This window comes from Phascolarctos cinereus, unplaced genomic scaffold, assembly GCF_003287225.1.
Source record: "Phascolarctos cinereus isolate Bilbo 61053 unplaced genomic scaffold, phaCin_HiC Scaffold_4;HRSCAF=312, whole genome shotgun sequence".
In the NCBI taxonomy this organism is placed as follows: Eukaryota; Metazoa; Chordata; class Mammalia; order Diprotodontia; family Phascolarctidae; genus Phascolarctos; species Phascolarctos cinereus.
Genome location: NW_027555847.1, coordinates 486,463,854 through 486,477,074, shown reverse-complemented (window position 1 = coordinate 486,477,074; position 13,221 = coordinate 486,463,854).

The following is a 13,221-nucleotide window of genomic DNA, read 5'->3' as shown; positions in this document are numbered from 1 at the left end:
TTTGTGTCTTAATAGGCATCTGTATTGTGGTGAAAAAATTTTTTTTCAGGAGTAGAACTCCAACTTGGAAACCAATAGATAGAGCTGTCCAAAAATGGACTGGGCTATTTTGGTAAGTAGTGAGTTCTCTGTCACTGGACTTCTTCAGGTAATGTTGGATGACCGCTCTTTGGGTCTATTTTAGAAGGGAAGTTGAGGTCCTTTCCAATCCTGAAACTTGGTGAACTTTGACTTCTGTAAGTTTTTTTTCCATGTCTAATGGACATTGCATTAACTTAGGGGTTTGTTTTAGTTTTTGAGCAGCATTATGGATTCTGAACGTATGCTAAAAATGAAGATTTTATAAATTTTGTGTAATTAAACAAAAAACATAAAAATTACTTCTCAAAATTACTAAGGAAAATTGTCTATTGCCTTCTCTTAATTATCCTTAGCTTTTCAATCACTGAAAGTTCTTTTTGAGAGGTAGCATCAGAGACATTTAAGTTTGGCTAAGTGAGCATTCATTCCTTTGGGAGACTTAATTCACTTAACAAGTTCATACATTTTAAAGTTATCCATCTCTAAATTCCTAAAAAGGAGAGGGGAAATGCCACATTTTAATAATTTCCTCATATGGAAGTAACTCAGAGGTGTTTTCCTCTAGTGCCCCCAATCCCAGTGTGTTAGAGAGAGACATGTCCCTTAGAGAATAACACAAGTCATGATAGGGCCCTCAAAATCAAAGCTCACATTTAAAATGCTTTATATTTCATCATTGTGATCTGAGGAATCGACTTGATTTGTTAAATTTTTCAGGAAATTGCTTTCTCTCACTGTATGTTTAGTGGTTGAAGTGACTTAATTTTATAACCTCCTTAAAGATAAGGACAGCGTCTTACTTTTCTTTGGATCTCTTAGATCTTAGCACAATTTTTTAAAAGTTGTTGCTCATTTGTTTTAGTTGTGTCTGACTTTTCATGACTGAGTTTGGGGTTTTCTTGGCAGAATGGAGTGGTTCACCATTTCCTTCTCCGGTTCATTTTACAGATGAGGAACTGAGGCTAACAGGGTTAAGTGACTTGCCCAGAGTTACACAGCTAGTAAGTGTCTGAGACTGGATTTTTAAAGTAAAGGTAGCTTAATGTAGCACAGAGTACAAGAGTCAGAAGCTCTAGGTTCAAAATTGGCTGGTAACACTTAGCTGTGTGACCCAGGGCAAGTAATCTAACCAATCCTCAGTCTTCTTATGTGTAAAATGGGGATAATAACTACTTCATAAGAAAGAGCTTTGTAAACCTTAAAGCACTTATGTATTTTTTTTTTGTTACTTGTTACTAGATGTTCTTTCCAAGGTTACCAATGATCAAATCATAAGATCTTAGATCTTGAACTAGAAAAGACCTCAGAAGCTATCTAATCCAACCATTTTACTTTAAAGGTGAGGAAAGTGAGGCTCAGGGAATTTGGGGGCTTGCCCAAGGTCCTCTGAAACATTGCTCTTTCTACTGTATCATGGAGCATTTGACATTATTGAATACGTCTTCCTGGATATTCTCTGTTCCTTAGGATTTTATGATACAGTTCTCTCCTGATTTTTCTCCTGCCTGTCTGGTTGATCTTTTTCAGTTTCCTTGGCTGGATCATCAGATATGTTCCATGTCCTACAGTGGTCAGACCCCTGTATCCTCTTCTCTTTTCACCGTACACACTCATGATCTCATTAGTACCCACAGGTCCTGACTCATAGTGATGACTCAGGTGACTTCCAGATCTCTTCATTCTTCCCTACTATATCTTTTTGAACGCCTGTCCCGTATCACCAAATGCCTACCCATAGACCTCAAACTCAACAGGTCCACAACAGAACTCATTGTCTTCCTTCAGTCCCTTAAGCCTTTCCCTCTTCTGAACTCCTCTGTTTCTGTTGAGGGCAAGTAACTTTCAGTTACTCAGATTCATAAACTTGGATTCATAAACTTTCCTCTTACTTACCTCCCTTATTCAGTAAGTTTCCAAGTCTTGCCTCTCATCTCTCCCACCTCTGCTTTCAATATTGCCCTTCTCTTCAGTAACATAGTCACTAGGGCAGCTAGGTGATGCAGCGGATAAAGCTCTGGGCCTGAAGTCAGGAACATCTGAGTTCAAATTTCATCTCATACACTTACTAGTTTTGTGACTCCGGGCAAGTCATTTAATATCTGTTTGCCTCAGTTGCCTCATCTGTAAAATGAGGATTATAATGGCACTTACCCCCTATGGTTGTAGTGAGGATCAAAGGACCTAGAAATTGTAAAGCACTTAGCATACATAGTGCCTAGCACATAGTGGATACTATATAAATGTTAGCAATTATTATTATGATTCAGACCCTCATCACCTGGACTATTAATAGTTCTAAATTGTTCTTCCAGCTTTGATTCTCTCTCCTCTCTAGTCCACCCAACACAATTTGCCAAAGTGATGTTTTTAAAGCATAGTTCTGACCATATTACTCTCTTACTCAAGAAGCCGCAAAGATCTCACTTTTGCCTGTAGGACAAAATATAAACTCCACTAATGAGTATCCCTTCATAACCTACCTCCAGCTTACTTTTTCAGGCCCTATGGCACACTGTATTCTCATATATATTCTACTTTCTAGCCAACTTAACCTTCTTGTTGCTCCCTGTATAAAATATTTCCTGTCTTGGTGCCTTTGCATAGATGTGGTATGGACTCCTTCCTGATTATTTTTGGTGCCAGGGCAGCCAAAATAACCAGTGTAAATATCAAACTGAATTCATGTAAACGGTATTCAGAATGAATGAAGGTGGTAGTTCTGAAATACTCCGCAAAGCCATAGCAGTGCTTCTCTGGCCCCTAGTGTCTGAGGACCAGGTCTACTATTTCAGCCCTCCCCAGGAGAGGAGGTTGGAGGGTCTCCTTCCTCTCTGCAATTGGCTCAAGCTCCCACCCCTTGTGTTCCTAAAATTTTAGGGGTCCAAGCACCCCAGTTCCATTTAATAATTTGTAATAGATTAGCTTTTACAGAGGAGTATTTACTTTAAAGGTAGAGCCAGAGCACACATGCAAACATGTCCCCGAAAACCTGGGGGGGCCTTAATCCCCCTATGCTACCTCAGTCTCTAGTTTGGTTATAGTTTTTTGGAAATGTAACCAGGATGATGATGGGCCTCAGTCCATGCCACATGAGGATTTGTTAAAGAACTAAAGGCAAGTTAGCCTGATAAAAGAAAACAGGGTTGGGGAGGGGGAAGACAACTGCCTTCAAGTATTTGAAGAGAAGTCATATATAGAAGAGAAATTACACTAATTTAGCTTTGTTACAGAGGGCAAAACAATGAACACCAGGCAGAAGTTGCAGAGAGGCAAATTTTTGCTTGATATTAAGAAAGCCTTCTGTTGTGCACAGCTAACTCAGCTCACCACAAGAGCAAGGATCCTATACTAACTCTGAAGGAATAACCTTCTATCTCAAATGTGCATTGATGAGGCAGGACACAAGATGGAAGCAACTCCATTTAATTTTAACAAAGCATTCCCTTAAGTAGTAAAGTAACAGGAACTTCTTCTCAAGTCATGATGACATAGAGCTCATGCTGTGCTAAGGACAGTGCATGCACATCCTGTGCACTTATCTGACTCCAATCACAGATAAACTGCTAATGACCATACAATAACTAGGGGAGTTAAAGGTTGTTAAAGATCCATACAATGGAGCACCGAACTAGGTGATCTTTGCTCATAGATCAGCACCGGAGAGGGGCCTCCACCCATCAGTGAGACCTCATGAACAGTCTGTGGCCCTCTACATCCTTACAGATCTCTAACAGCCTTCTTAACTGAAGTTGGAATAGGATAATTCAGGAGGCAGTGAATTCTCTATAACTGCAGTTAGTTAAGTAATGACTTGTCATGGTGGTTTTATAGGGAGTTTCATTATGCCAACTCTCTGCTTTTTTAAATTTTGCAGGGAGAAAGCATCAGAAAAATTCAACAAGATGCTTGTGGAAGTTCTTATTGTTTGTTTCATTTTTGAAGAGGACCAATGACATCGTGGGGTGATGACATGGCTCTGTACGTGAATTGGATTTAAGTGAGGCAGAGTTGCACAAAGTCATCAACTCTCTCTTCTGGAGTCATCAAAGTCCAGTGGCAAGACAAAAGTCAGGATAACTGGTGATGGCTCAGGATGCTGTGGATGACCTTGGTATTTTTGATATCTGAACAAGCTCTAAGTTCTCCACAGCACCAGTTTCAACTGCCTTTGTGGCTATTTGAACAAATTGTTCTCATCAGCCCATTCCAGTGGGGACAGAGTCTTCACTTGTCTTCACTTGCTTGGGGTAGACACCCACCTAACTCACCAATGAGTTTGAGGCCCACTGGTTACCCTCAATCTGGTTTAGCCCATCTGCTGAGATGGTTTACTAAGGTGTGGCTGCCACAGGTAAGAGTTGAGTGCTAGGTGGGCACCAAAGGTGGATGATCAACTCTGAAAAGGGTGTGGCAAACCCTCGCACCAGAGGTGCTAGACCTGCTTGAACATCACACAGACCCCAGGAATTCTAAGGGAACAGCCTCTTTTTGGTTGTAGGCAAATAACCATTTTCCTCTCCTCCTAAAGATCTATTTCTTAACGTTAGAGCCATAGAGAGGTCCTAATTTGTCATGCCTCAGGGTTGGTTCTGGTAGAAAGAACATTCAGTCAACCACAGACTTAAAAAAAAATTACCACAAATATAAGTAGAAGGACAACTAGATGGTGCAGTGGATAGAGTACTAGGCTTAGAGCCAGGAAGACTCGTCTTCCTGAGTTCAAATCCCACCTGAGACACTTACCAGCAGTGTGACCCTAGGCAAGTCACTTAACCCTGTTTGCCTAAATTCCTTATCTGTAAAATGAGCTGGAGAAGGAAATGGCAGACCGCTCCAGTATCTTTGTCAAGAAACCCCCAAATGGGGTAAGGAAGAGTCAGGCATGACTGAAAAAGAACTGAACAACAAATAAAAGTAGATTTTAACATTGTTGACACCATGATCATATGGACAAAATCAGTCAGTCAATAAGCATTTATTAAGGCCCCATTATGTACCAGGCACTGTGTTAAGCCTGGGAATACAAATACAAGCAAAAATAATGACAGTCCCCGACCTCAAGGAGTTTACTTACCTGTGTAATCTCAGTCTCAAAGCCCATTGGTATGAGGCTCTCCTGATTGGTGGAGATCAATAGCCCACACCTGTGTGAAGGGCAGGGTGGAATTAATTGGCCAGGAAAAAGGAGAGCTCTTCAGTTTTTCTTTGGACCCTCTTCCAGCTTGATAGTCTTTTTCAAGTTCTCTTTAAGTTTCGAGCTCTTTTTAAACTTTGAGTCTGGGAAACTTAAACTCTGGGAAGACATGACAAGAGCTGGCAGGCTCTCTCATGTCCCTATCCCCAGTTTACCACATTAGAGACTTTGATGAACTTCCTCTAGGGTTAGAGCTAGAATTCTCTCTCAGCTGAACTGAGTTGTCTTGTTCCCAAGGTAAGAGCACCTCACTCTGTATTGTCTGGTATCTGTTTTCCTGTGTATATTGTCTCTGATTTTCTGTTTTGCTATTCAGTTGGATAAATGGATTTCTTTGCTATTCACTATTTGTGCTCATTCTGGAACTGGTATTTAGTGGGAAATGGTCAAACTTCAGTTATAGAACTTGGGGTCCTTCTGCTGCAATATTGAAAGAGCAATCAGAAATTAGCTTGCACCTGAAAACCGTATCCCCTGTAGACTAACAATATTTAAGGGAGCAGGTAGATATAACCCTAACCCACTATTCCATTAATTCAAGAAGAGCAGAATGGCCTTGCTCCCCAAAGCTCCTGCTTACCCTCCTGGCAGGAAATAAAATCTCCCTCTGAGAGGGGTGGGGGAGATGTCTAGTTTGCCTCTCTTCAAGCCACACAACACCCTCACGCTATACATGAGGGGACAGCTCTCCTGACACATTCTAAAAGAAGACGAAAACACATAAAAGCAAACTTCAAAGGGAATAAGGGAGGTACCCTGTTTGAGATCTGGATAAAGATCTGATAGGGTAATGATAGAGGACAAAGTGAGTTAGTCATCAGCAAATCCAATCAGAATTTTGATCAACCAGTTTGTGTGATGCCTAATTATCATAGGCGATTTTAACTTGACCTGACCCAGATCTGGAAGGGGCCTTACAGATCAGCTACTTGAATCTCCTAATTTTACAGATGAGATCTCTCTCTGTCTCTCTGTCTCTGTCTCTCTCTGTCTCTCTGTCTCTGTCTCTCTCTGTCTCTCTGTCTCTGTCTCTCTCTGTCTCTGTCTCTCTCTGTCTCTCTGTCTCTGTCTCTCTCTCTCTCTCTCTCTCTCTGTCTCTCTCTCTGTCTCTCTCTCTCTCTCTCTCTCTCTCTCTCTCTCTCTCTCTCTCTCTCTCTCTCTCTCTCTGTCTCTCTCTCTCTCTCCCTCTCTCCCTCTTTCCAAAGTTGTTTTTGCACAATAGGTGGAATGCTCACCCTGGGGGAGAATCTGTGTTCAAATCTGGCCTCAGGCATTTACTAGCTATGTGACACTGGGTAAGTCACTTAACCCTGTTTGCCTCAGTTTCCTCATCTGTAAAATGAGCTGGAGAAGGAAATGGCAAACCAGTATCTTTGCCAAGAAAACCCCCAAAGGGGTCGCAGAAAGTCAAATATGACTGAAAAAACCACCACAACATGACACTTTTATTTCTCATCCTCTTGTGAAACATCATCTAGCTCATTAATATATATTCTTCTCCCTCTCCCTCTGTCTCTTTCCTCCCTTTTGCTATTCCTTCTCCTTCATTAGCATCAAATGAATTTCATTGTTTTGTCTGTCTCTCAGTGTGTTATTTCCCCCCCTTTTCCTGCTCCAGATAATTACCATACTCTTCCTCCTTGACTATCCTTTTATTCCCCAGTGCCTCACCATATTTACCTTTTTGTTGTGCTGCCCTAGGTAAGAACCATTTTCCATTTTGAGGGGTTTCCAGAGATATAATACTTCTAGAACTGCATGGTCTGAGTCCTGCATTTCAGATTCTTAGATATCTAGTGCTTTTTTTTTTTTTTTTGCTGCTGGGATCTACTATATGGTAAGCACTGTGCTAAACACTGAGAATATAAAGAAAGGCCAAAAAAACCCAGTCCCTTTTCTCAAGTAGCTCACAGACTAATAGGGAGATAACATGAAACAAGATAAATGCAGGATAAAATGGAGATAATCTCAGATAATTTCACTAACATTAAGGGAGTTCAGGAAAGACTTCCTATGGTAAATGGGATTTTAGCTAAAATCTGAAGTAAGACAGGAAAGCCAGGGGGAGGAGAGGAGGAAGAAGAGAATTCCAGGCATGGCACAGGGACAACTGGTGAAAAAAACCTAGAATCAGAGATAGAATTCCTCTTGGGTGAGGAGCAGGAAGGCAGTCAGAGTCCTTCGATGGTAGAATAGGTGGGGGTGTAAGGTGTAAGAAGGCTGGAAAAGGTATGTCTACATATGCAGGAAGGTCATGAAGGGCTTCACAAGCTGAACAACATTTTATATTTGATCTTGGAGGTAATGGGGGAATGACTGGAGTTTAATGAATTTATGTGTGAAACATGGTCAGACTTATGCTTTAGGAAGATCAATTATGTATGTCAATATGAATTGACCAGTCACTTAGGAAGCAAATTATTAACCACTAATGTTTTGGCACTGTGCATTAGTTCCATAGCTTCCCTCAGTTCTCTTCCCTAGAACCATCCTCCTCCACAAAGTTTGAATTGTCTAGGAGCATATTTCAAGTTGAACCCAGTCTAAAACCAATCTTTGAAATAATCTAGATCAGTGGTGTCAAACTCAAATAGAAACTGGCCACTAAATCTTGTCTAAGTATTCCTGCCAGCGGCATATTGATTAGAAAACCACATGTTAACATTGTCTGTGGCCCATTATATTTTTATTTATTTAGTTAAATATTTCCTAATTATATTTTAGTCTAATTAAGACTTTTCTCAGGCACATTGGAGCCACAATGCTGCCCAAAGGCCACATGTTTGACATCTCTGATGTAGATGAATTTTCAAGATAGTAAGAGGTTTAGCAGAGTTAGCTGGTTCATTCATTGGTACTATCATAGTATTCAAGTACTATCATAGTATACAATTACAACAATGACTTATATTTCTATAGTGCCTTAAAGTTAGCAATTAAAAAAAATATTAGTTACTCCTCTAGTTCGTTGCTTTCCTGGCATTCTTGTTCCACGTCAGATGTTCTTCGGTGCCTTGTGAGAGTAGGAAGAATCGGGAATTGGTAGGAGAACCCACATTAATGAGATGATGGATCCGTTGATCATAGGGTCATAGATAAAGAGCTGGAAGGCCATTTAGTTGAACTCTTTCATTTTATTTTACGGATGAAAAAACTGGGACACTGGGACCCAGGGACCCAGGCCAAGTGATTTGCCCAAAGACATACAAGTATTAAGCAACCAAGGTATGAATTAAATGCAAGTCCTCTGACTTCAGAGCCAGTCTATTTTCCAATTTGTTCCAATGGCCGCGAAGGCATCTGAAGCCTGTGATGTGGTGTGCTTAGAGCCTGGTTAGAAATCAGACACCAGGGTCATCCATTTCATTCTGGGTCATCACCAGTCATCTTGACTTTTGTCTTGCCACTGGACTTTGATGATTCTGGAAGAGAGAGTGAGGCTGATGACTTTATGCAACTCTGTCTTACTTAAATCCAATTCACACACAGGTCAAGATATCACCCCATGATGTCATTGGTTCTCTTAAAAAACAAAGGACGAACAACAACAATTTCTCACTATATGATGCTGCCTCCCAAGTACTGAAGTATTTCTAGTTAACCCTTACCAGAATTTTGCTGATAATTCATTATGATATGTGGATGGCCCAGGTTATCAAAGGCTACACTGGAGTAGTACAAGATCTGGCAGCTTAGGGAGCTCAAGTTGACTACTGTCATGGAAATGGACTGTATCTGTCCACCAAGGCCTACATTTACTCAATTTTGAGGAGAGGTTCATTCAAAATTGGTCACAACGTAAAGAATTATTTAGCCATGGTAGTTGAAATTTTGAGAGGTTGACCTCCGCAACAGTGGAAGGAGCATTTATACCAATGATATTATATATCTTTCAAAATATTCTTAGACCAACAGAAGTGGAGTATTGGTCTTATTTGACTTACTGAAACAACCTGGACCCTGCATGACATTAATTTTCCTTAATTGCCTAGATAATTAGTTTAGGTACTTGGCCAGAAGTATATTACTCTAGGGGCAAGTTAATTAATTGCTTTGTGTTTCAGATTTCTCCTTTTTAAAAGCAGGATACCAACCTACCACAAAGGACACCATGAGAATGAATGAGTTAATATTTCCAGAGTGTTCTGAAATTCTTGGGTGAAAGATGCTATATAACTAAAGAGAGTTATAATTATTATTTTAATGCCTCCAGAGGCCAAACCAGATAGAATTACCATGACCACACTTTCAGCTGGGGTTCCTCAGAGTCTGGCGATCCAGCTGTTCCAGATAACCAGAAATGTTTTCACTTCAGTAACTGTCAGACTCCAGGGAATGGCATTTCTTTTATGTTTCATGGCATTCACCAACTAAGTTTACATTAAATAAACTCTGAATTGAAAGCTCATGGGTAGTGTTTCTCAAGAAAAATATTTGTTTTTTTCACTTTTGTTCTATTTAGTCCAATGTTTCAGGAGGAATGGGCTATACTTCGTCTTTCTGTGAACCTCCAGTTTGTTTAAGGAACTCTTAAAACTAACTTAGGCTTTCAGAGGAATGTTGAATTTTGCTGTTGTTTGCTTGACAGGCAACTTAGAGCATTTCGGATTTATCTGTTTTCTCTTTAATAAAGCTTTCAAAGGGTTTAGTTTAGAAAGAAATTACAGAAAACCTTTCATAAAAAAAACTTGGCTCTGGTAACAAAATTAGAGAAATCATGGGGATATGCTGAAATGCTGAAATATAAAGTATATCAAATGGGTTGTATTTTGTGAAACAGACTGTATCCTACATTTAGGGCTTGAAGAGACCTTTGAAATTATTGAGCTGGATTTTTTACAGATGAGGAAACTGAGCCAAACAGAAGTTGTATGATTTGCAACTAAGTATCTGAGGAGGAATTTGAACCAAGACCTTCTTGAGTCCAGGTCCAATGTCCAGTTCCCTACACCACATTACCTCTCAGCTGTTATTGGTATTATCTACATTTTCAATACTTTTAATATTTCAGTGGATCCATGATCTTACTGAGGTGCCTGTTCTCTCCACTGGGGCAGACGATAAACTTGTTTACCTTTTATTCCTTGTGGTCCTTGTCCACATTCTTCTACAAATCTTTCTGAGTATCTACTCGAATGTTCTGGAGGCCTTTTGCTGGTTCATTTGATATTTTGTGAATGCCATGTAGCAGCTGTTCTAGCTCAGCTCATTCAGCTAAATTGTACATTGGACTTGGAGTCAGGAAGCCCTGAGTTCAACCCTGCCTCAGATACTTGCTACGTTTCCCTGGGTGATTTATAACCTCTCAACTTCAGTTTTCTCATCTGCAAAGTGTGGTCTCAGTGCAAATAATAAATACTCTGAAGTAGTTTCATGTATTTGGATTTAGTACTATTTGAGGTTATAATTAGGGCAAAATGGTCATTGGTTCCAGCCCAGTGGAAATACAGAGTGTGAATTTGATTCATTGGGACCTAGCACCTACCTTACAGGATTAATAGCATTTTCCTTACAGGATTATTGTGAAGATTAAATGAGATAATATTCTTAAAGCACTTCATAAACTTTCAAGTGAAGTATAAATGCTAGCTATACTTATGCTAATAGTCATGATGATAATAATTATTATTTGGCTGTACTTTTCTGATCATATACATTCTTGATAATGTCTTTTATTCTACTCATCATGAGCTAGCTATTGTTGCTAATATGTTATAAATGACTTATGACTCTTATGTGTCTTTCCATTGCCCTTTGGGTCTCTCTTGCACTTCATTTTCTGAGATGGTGGTACTTTGTGATTTGTAGTCATATAGAGTCACTAATGGAATATATGTCACTACTTCAATGGATCTGGGATCTTACAGATGTGAGCATTTGCTACAATTGTGCAAAACTGAACTCATCTGTGCTTTCTTGTCATGTACACCTGTTGCTCATGTCTTTCCTCCCTGAAATCTGCCTGATGGACTCCATCCAATGTACTGGAAGCCTTCTTTGTCTTGACTTTTTTACATTAGTTGGGTACCAGTGAAGGATTGGCTGTCTCTCAGTTATTCCTTATTGTTGCTACATGACTCTCCCACCTCTTGTCTAATCATCTTTCTTTTGAATGATATTCAAGATTATGCCACTAAGGCAAAATTGGAGTTAAAAAAAATGTGCTGTTGCAGTAGGGAGTAGCTTGTGATCATTGAAATAGCTTTGTAATTTCCTAAATAAAATCCAGTCCAATTTCCTCTCCCTGTTCAATCTTAGAACCTAGTTTATTGCCTGTCTGCTGTGCTTGTCTGAGATGTAAGTACTGGTGTTCTAATTCAATGTACTGCCTTGCCAATTTCATGTCATAATAGAGGTAATACATGTTCTTCAGCTATTTTTCTTTTCCTGTGTAGATTTCAAGGCTGATCTCCTTTGTGTGACCATGGATTTCCTTCAGAAGGACCTAGAGTGTTCTAGATCTCTGTGAAATCATCAGATTGGCACCCACAAATAGGAGCACTTGGAGAATCTCACCATTTATAGAGATCTTTCCTATTTGATGTTGCACAGGACATCCTCCATGGCGCTGATGAGCACCTTTGTCAAGCATCTTTCTCCCTCTTGTATGCCTCCTTTGATGTTGATACTCAGAGGATCTTTGCATACATTTGTTTATCACTGTGGCTGTTCTTATCAAGTAATTTTGTATAATCTGAACACGTGCAGAAATGATATTTTGTTGGAAGAAGATTTTTAAGGCTGAATTTTGCTTGATTAATTGAATTCTGCCCCCACCTCCTCCTAAAACTGGATCTTCCTATCACATTGAAGCCAGAAGTATAGTAGCTTTTCATGTGCCTGATACCGTCACTGAATGTTAACCTCTGTTTCTGACATGGGCTGGTTTGTCTCTCCTCTGGCAACCTTGGTAGCTCACCATATTGGTGTAACAATAGAGGGTACAGTTCTCGTGATCCGCAAATATATTAGGGAGAAATGACACATAGAAATAACTATAATATAAAATAATATAATTTATAGAACCAGGGATATTGTAATATAAAATAATTCATGAAAAATGAATCTAAGAAATCCAGACAAGATGCTATGGAAATTTCTGTGGAGGAATTGTTAAAATAGGGGGATTCATATTGGTGATAATATTTGAATTGAGATTTAAAGAATATTTAGAATTTTTAACAGGAAGGTGATGAAGATGGAATTCAAAACCTAGAGAATGCTGTGAGCTCAAGTATGGAGGTAAGTCAGTACACAGTCTTGCTTATTTCAAGTGTGGAGTTTGTGGCAGGGAATGGTACAAGTCTAACCACAAGGTGGCTCTAATTACCATTCTCTGGGGAGTCCCACACTTGCACTGGTGGCTTTTACATGCCCCACTATGGAAGAAATATTAAGACAATATCATGCTTTCTAGGGCTACCAGAGAGTCTGAGACCTGCTATTCCTCAAATTCACATATTTCTACAGGGGTATCACTTGCTGTCTTGGTGTGTATCTCTGTGTGTGTGTGTGTGTGTGTGTGTGTGTGTGTGTATGTATGTATGTATGTGTGTATGTAATGTGTATTTGTTGGTCTACCAAGTAGAATTCAGGCCTGAGCCCCTACCATTGACTAACCCCACCCTTTAGAACAGGGTGTAGTGCTGGTCATGTGAATTTGGAATAATAAAGTTGGTTCCTACAGACATATATGTGGGAATGATGCATTTAGCATTTTCCCTTTTTGCATAGAATTGCTCAATAACTAAACAAACAGTACTTAGTAAGTAAATTGATGGTATTTTCCTTTGTTAGTCCATCAACTGTATTATGCTCCCTAATTCTGGGTCTATCTAAATGTTCTGTCTTAGGATCTCTTCTATTATCTCTTTATACTCTCTTAACTGGTGAGATCAATCAAATCTTATGATTTAGTTATCATCATTATTTAGCTATTGAGGTAG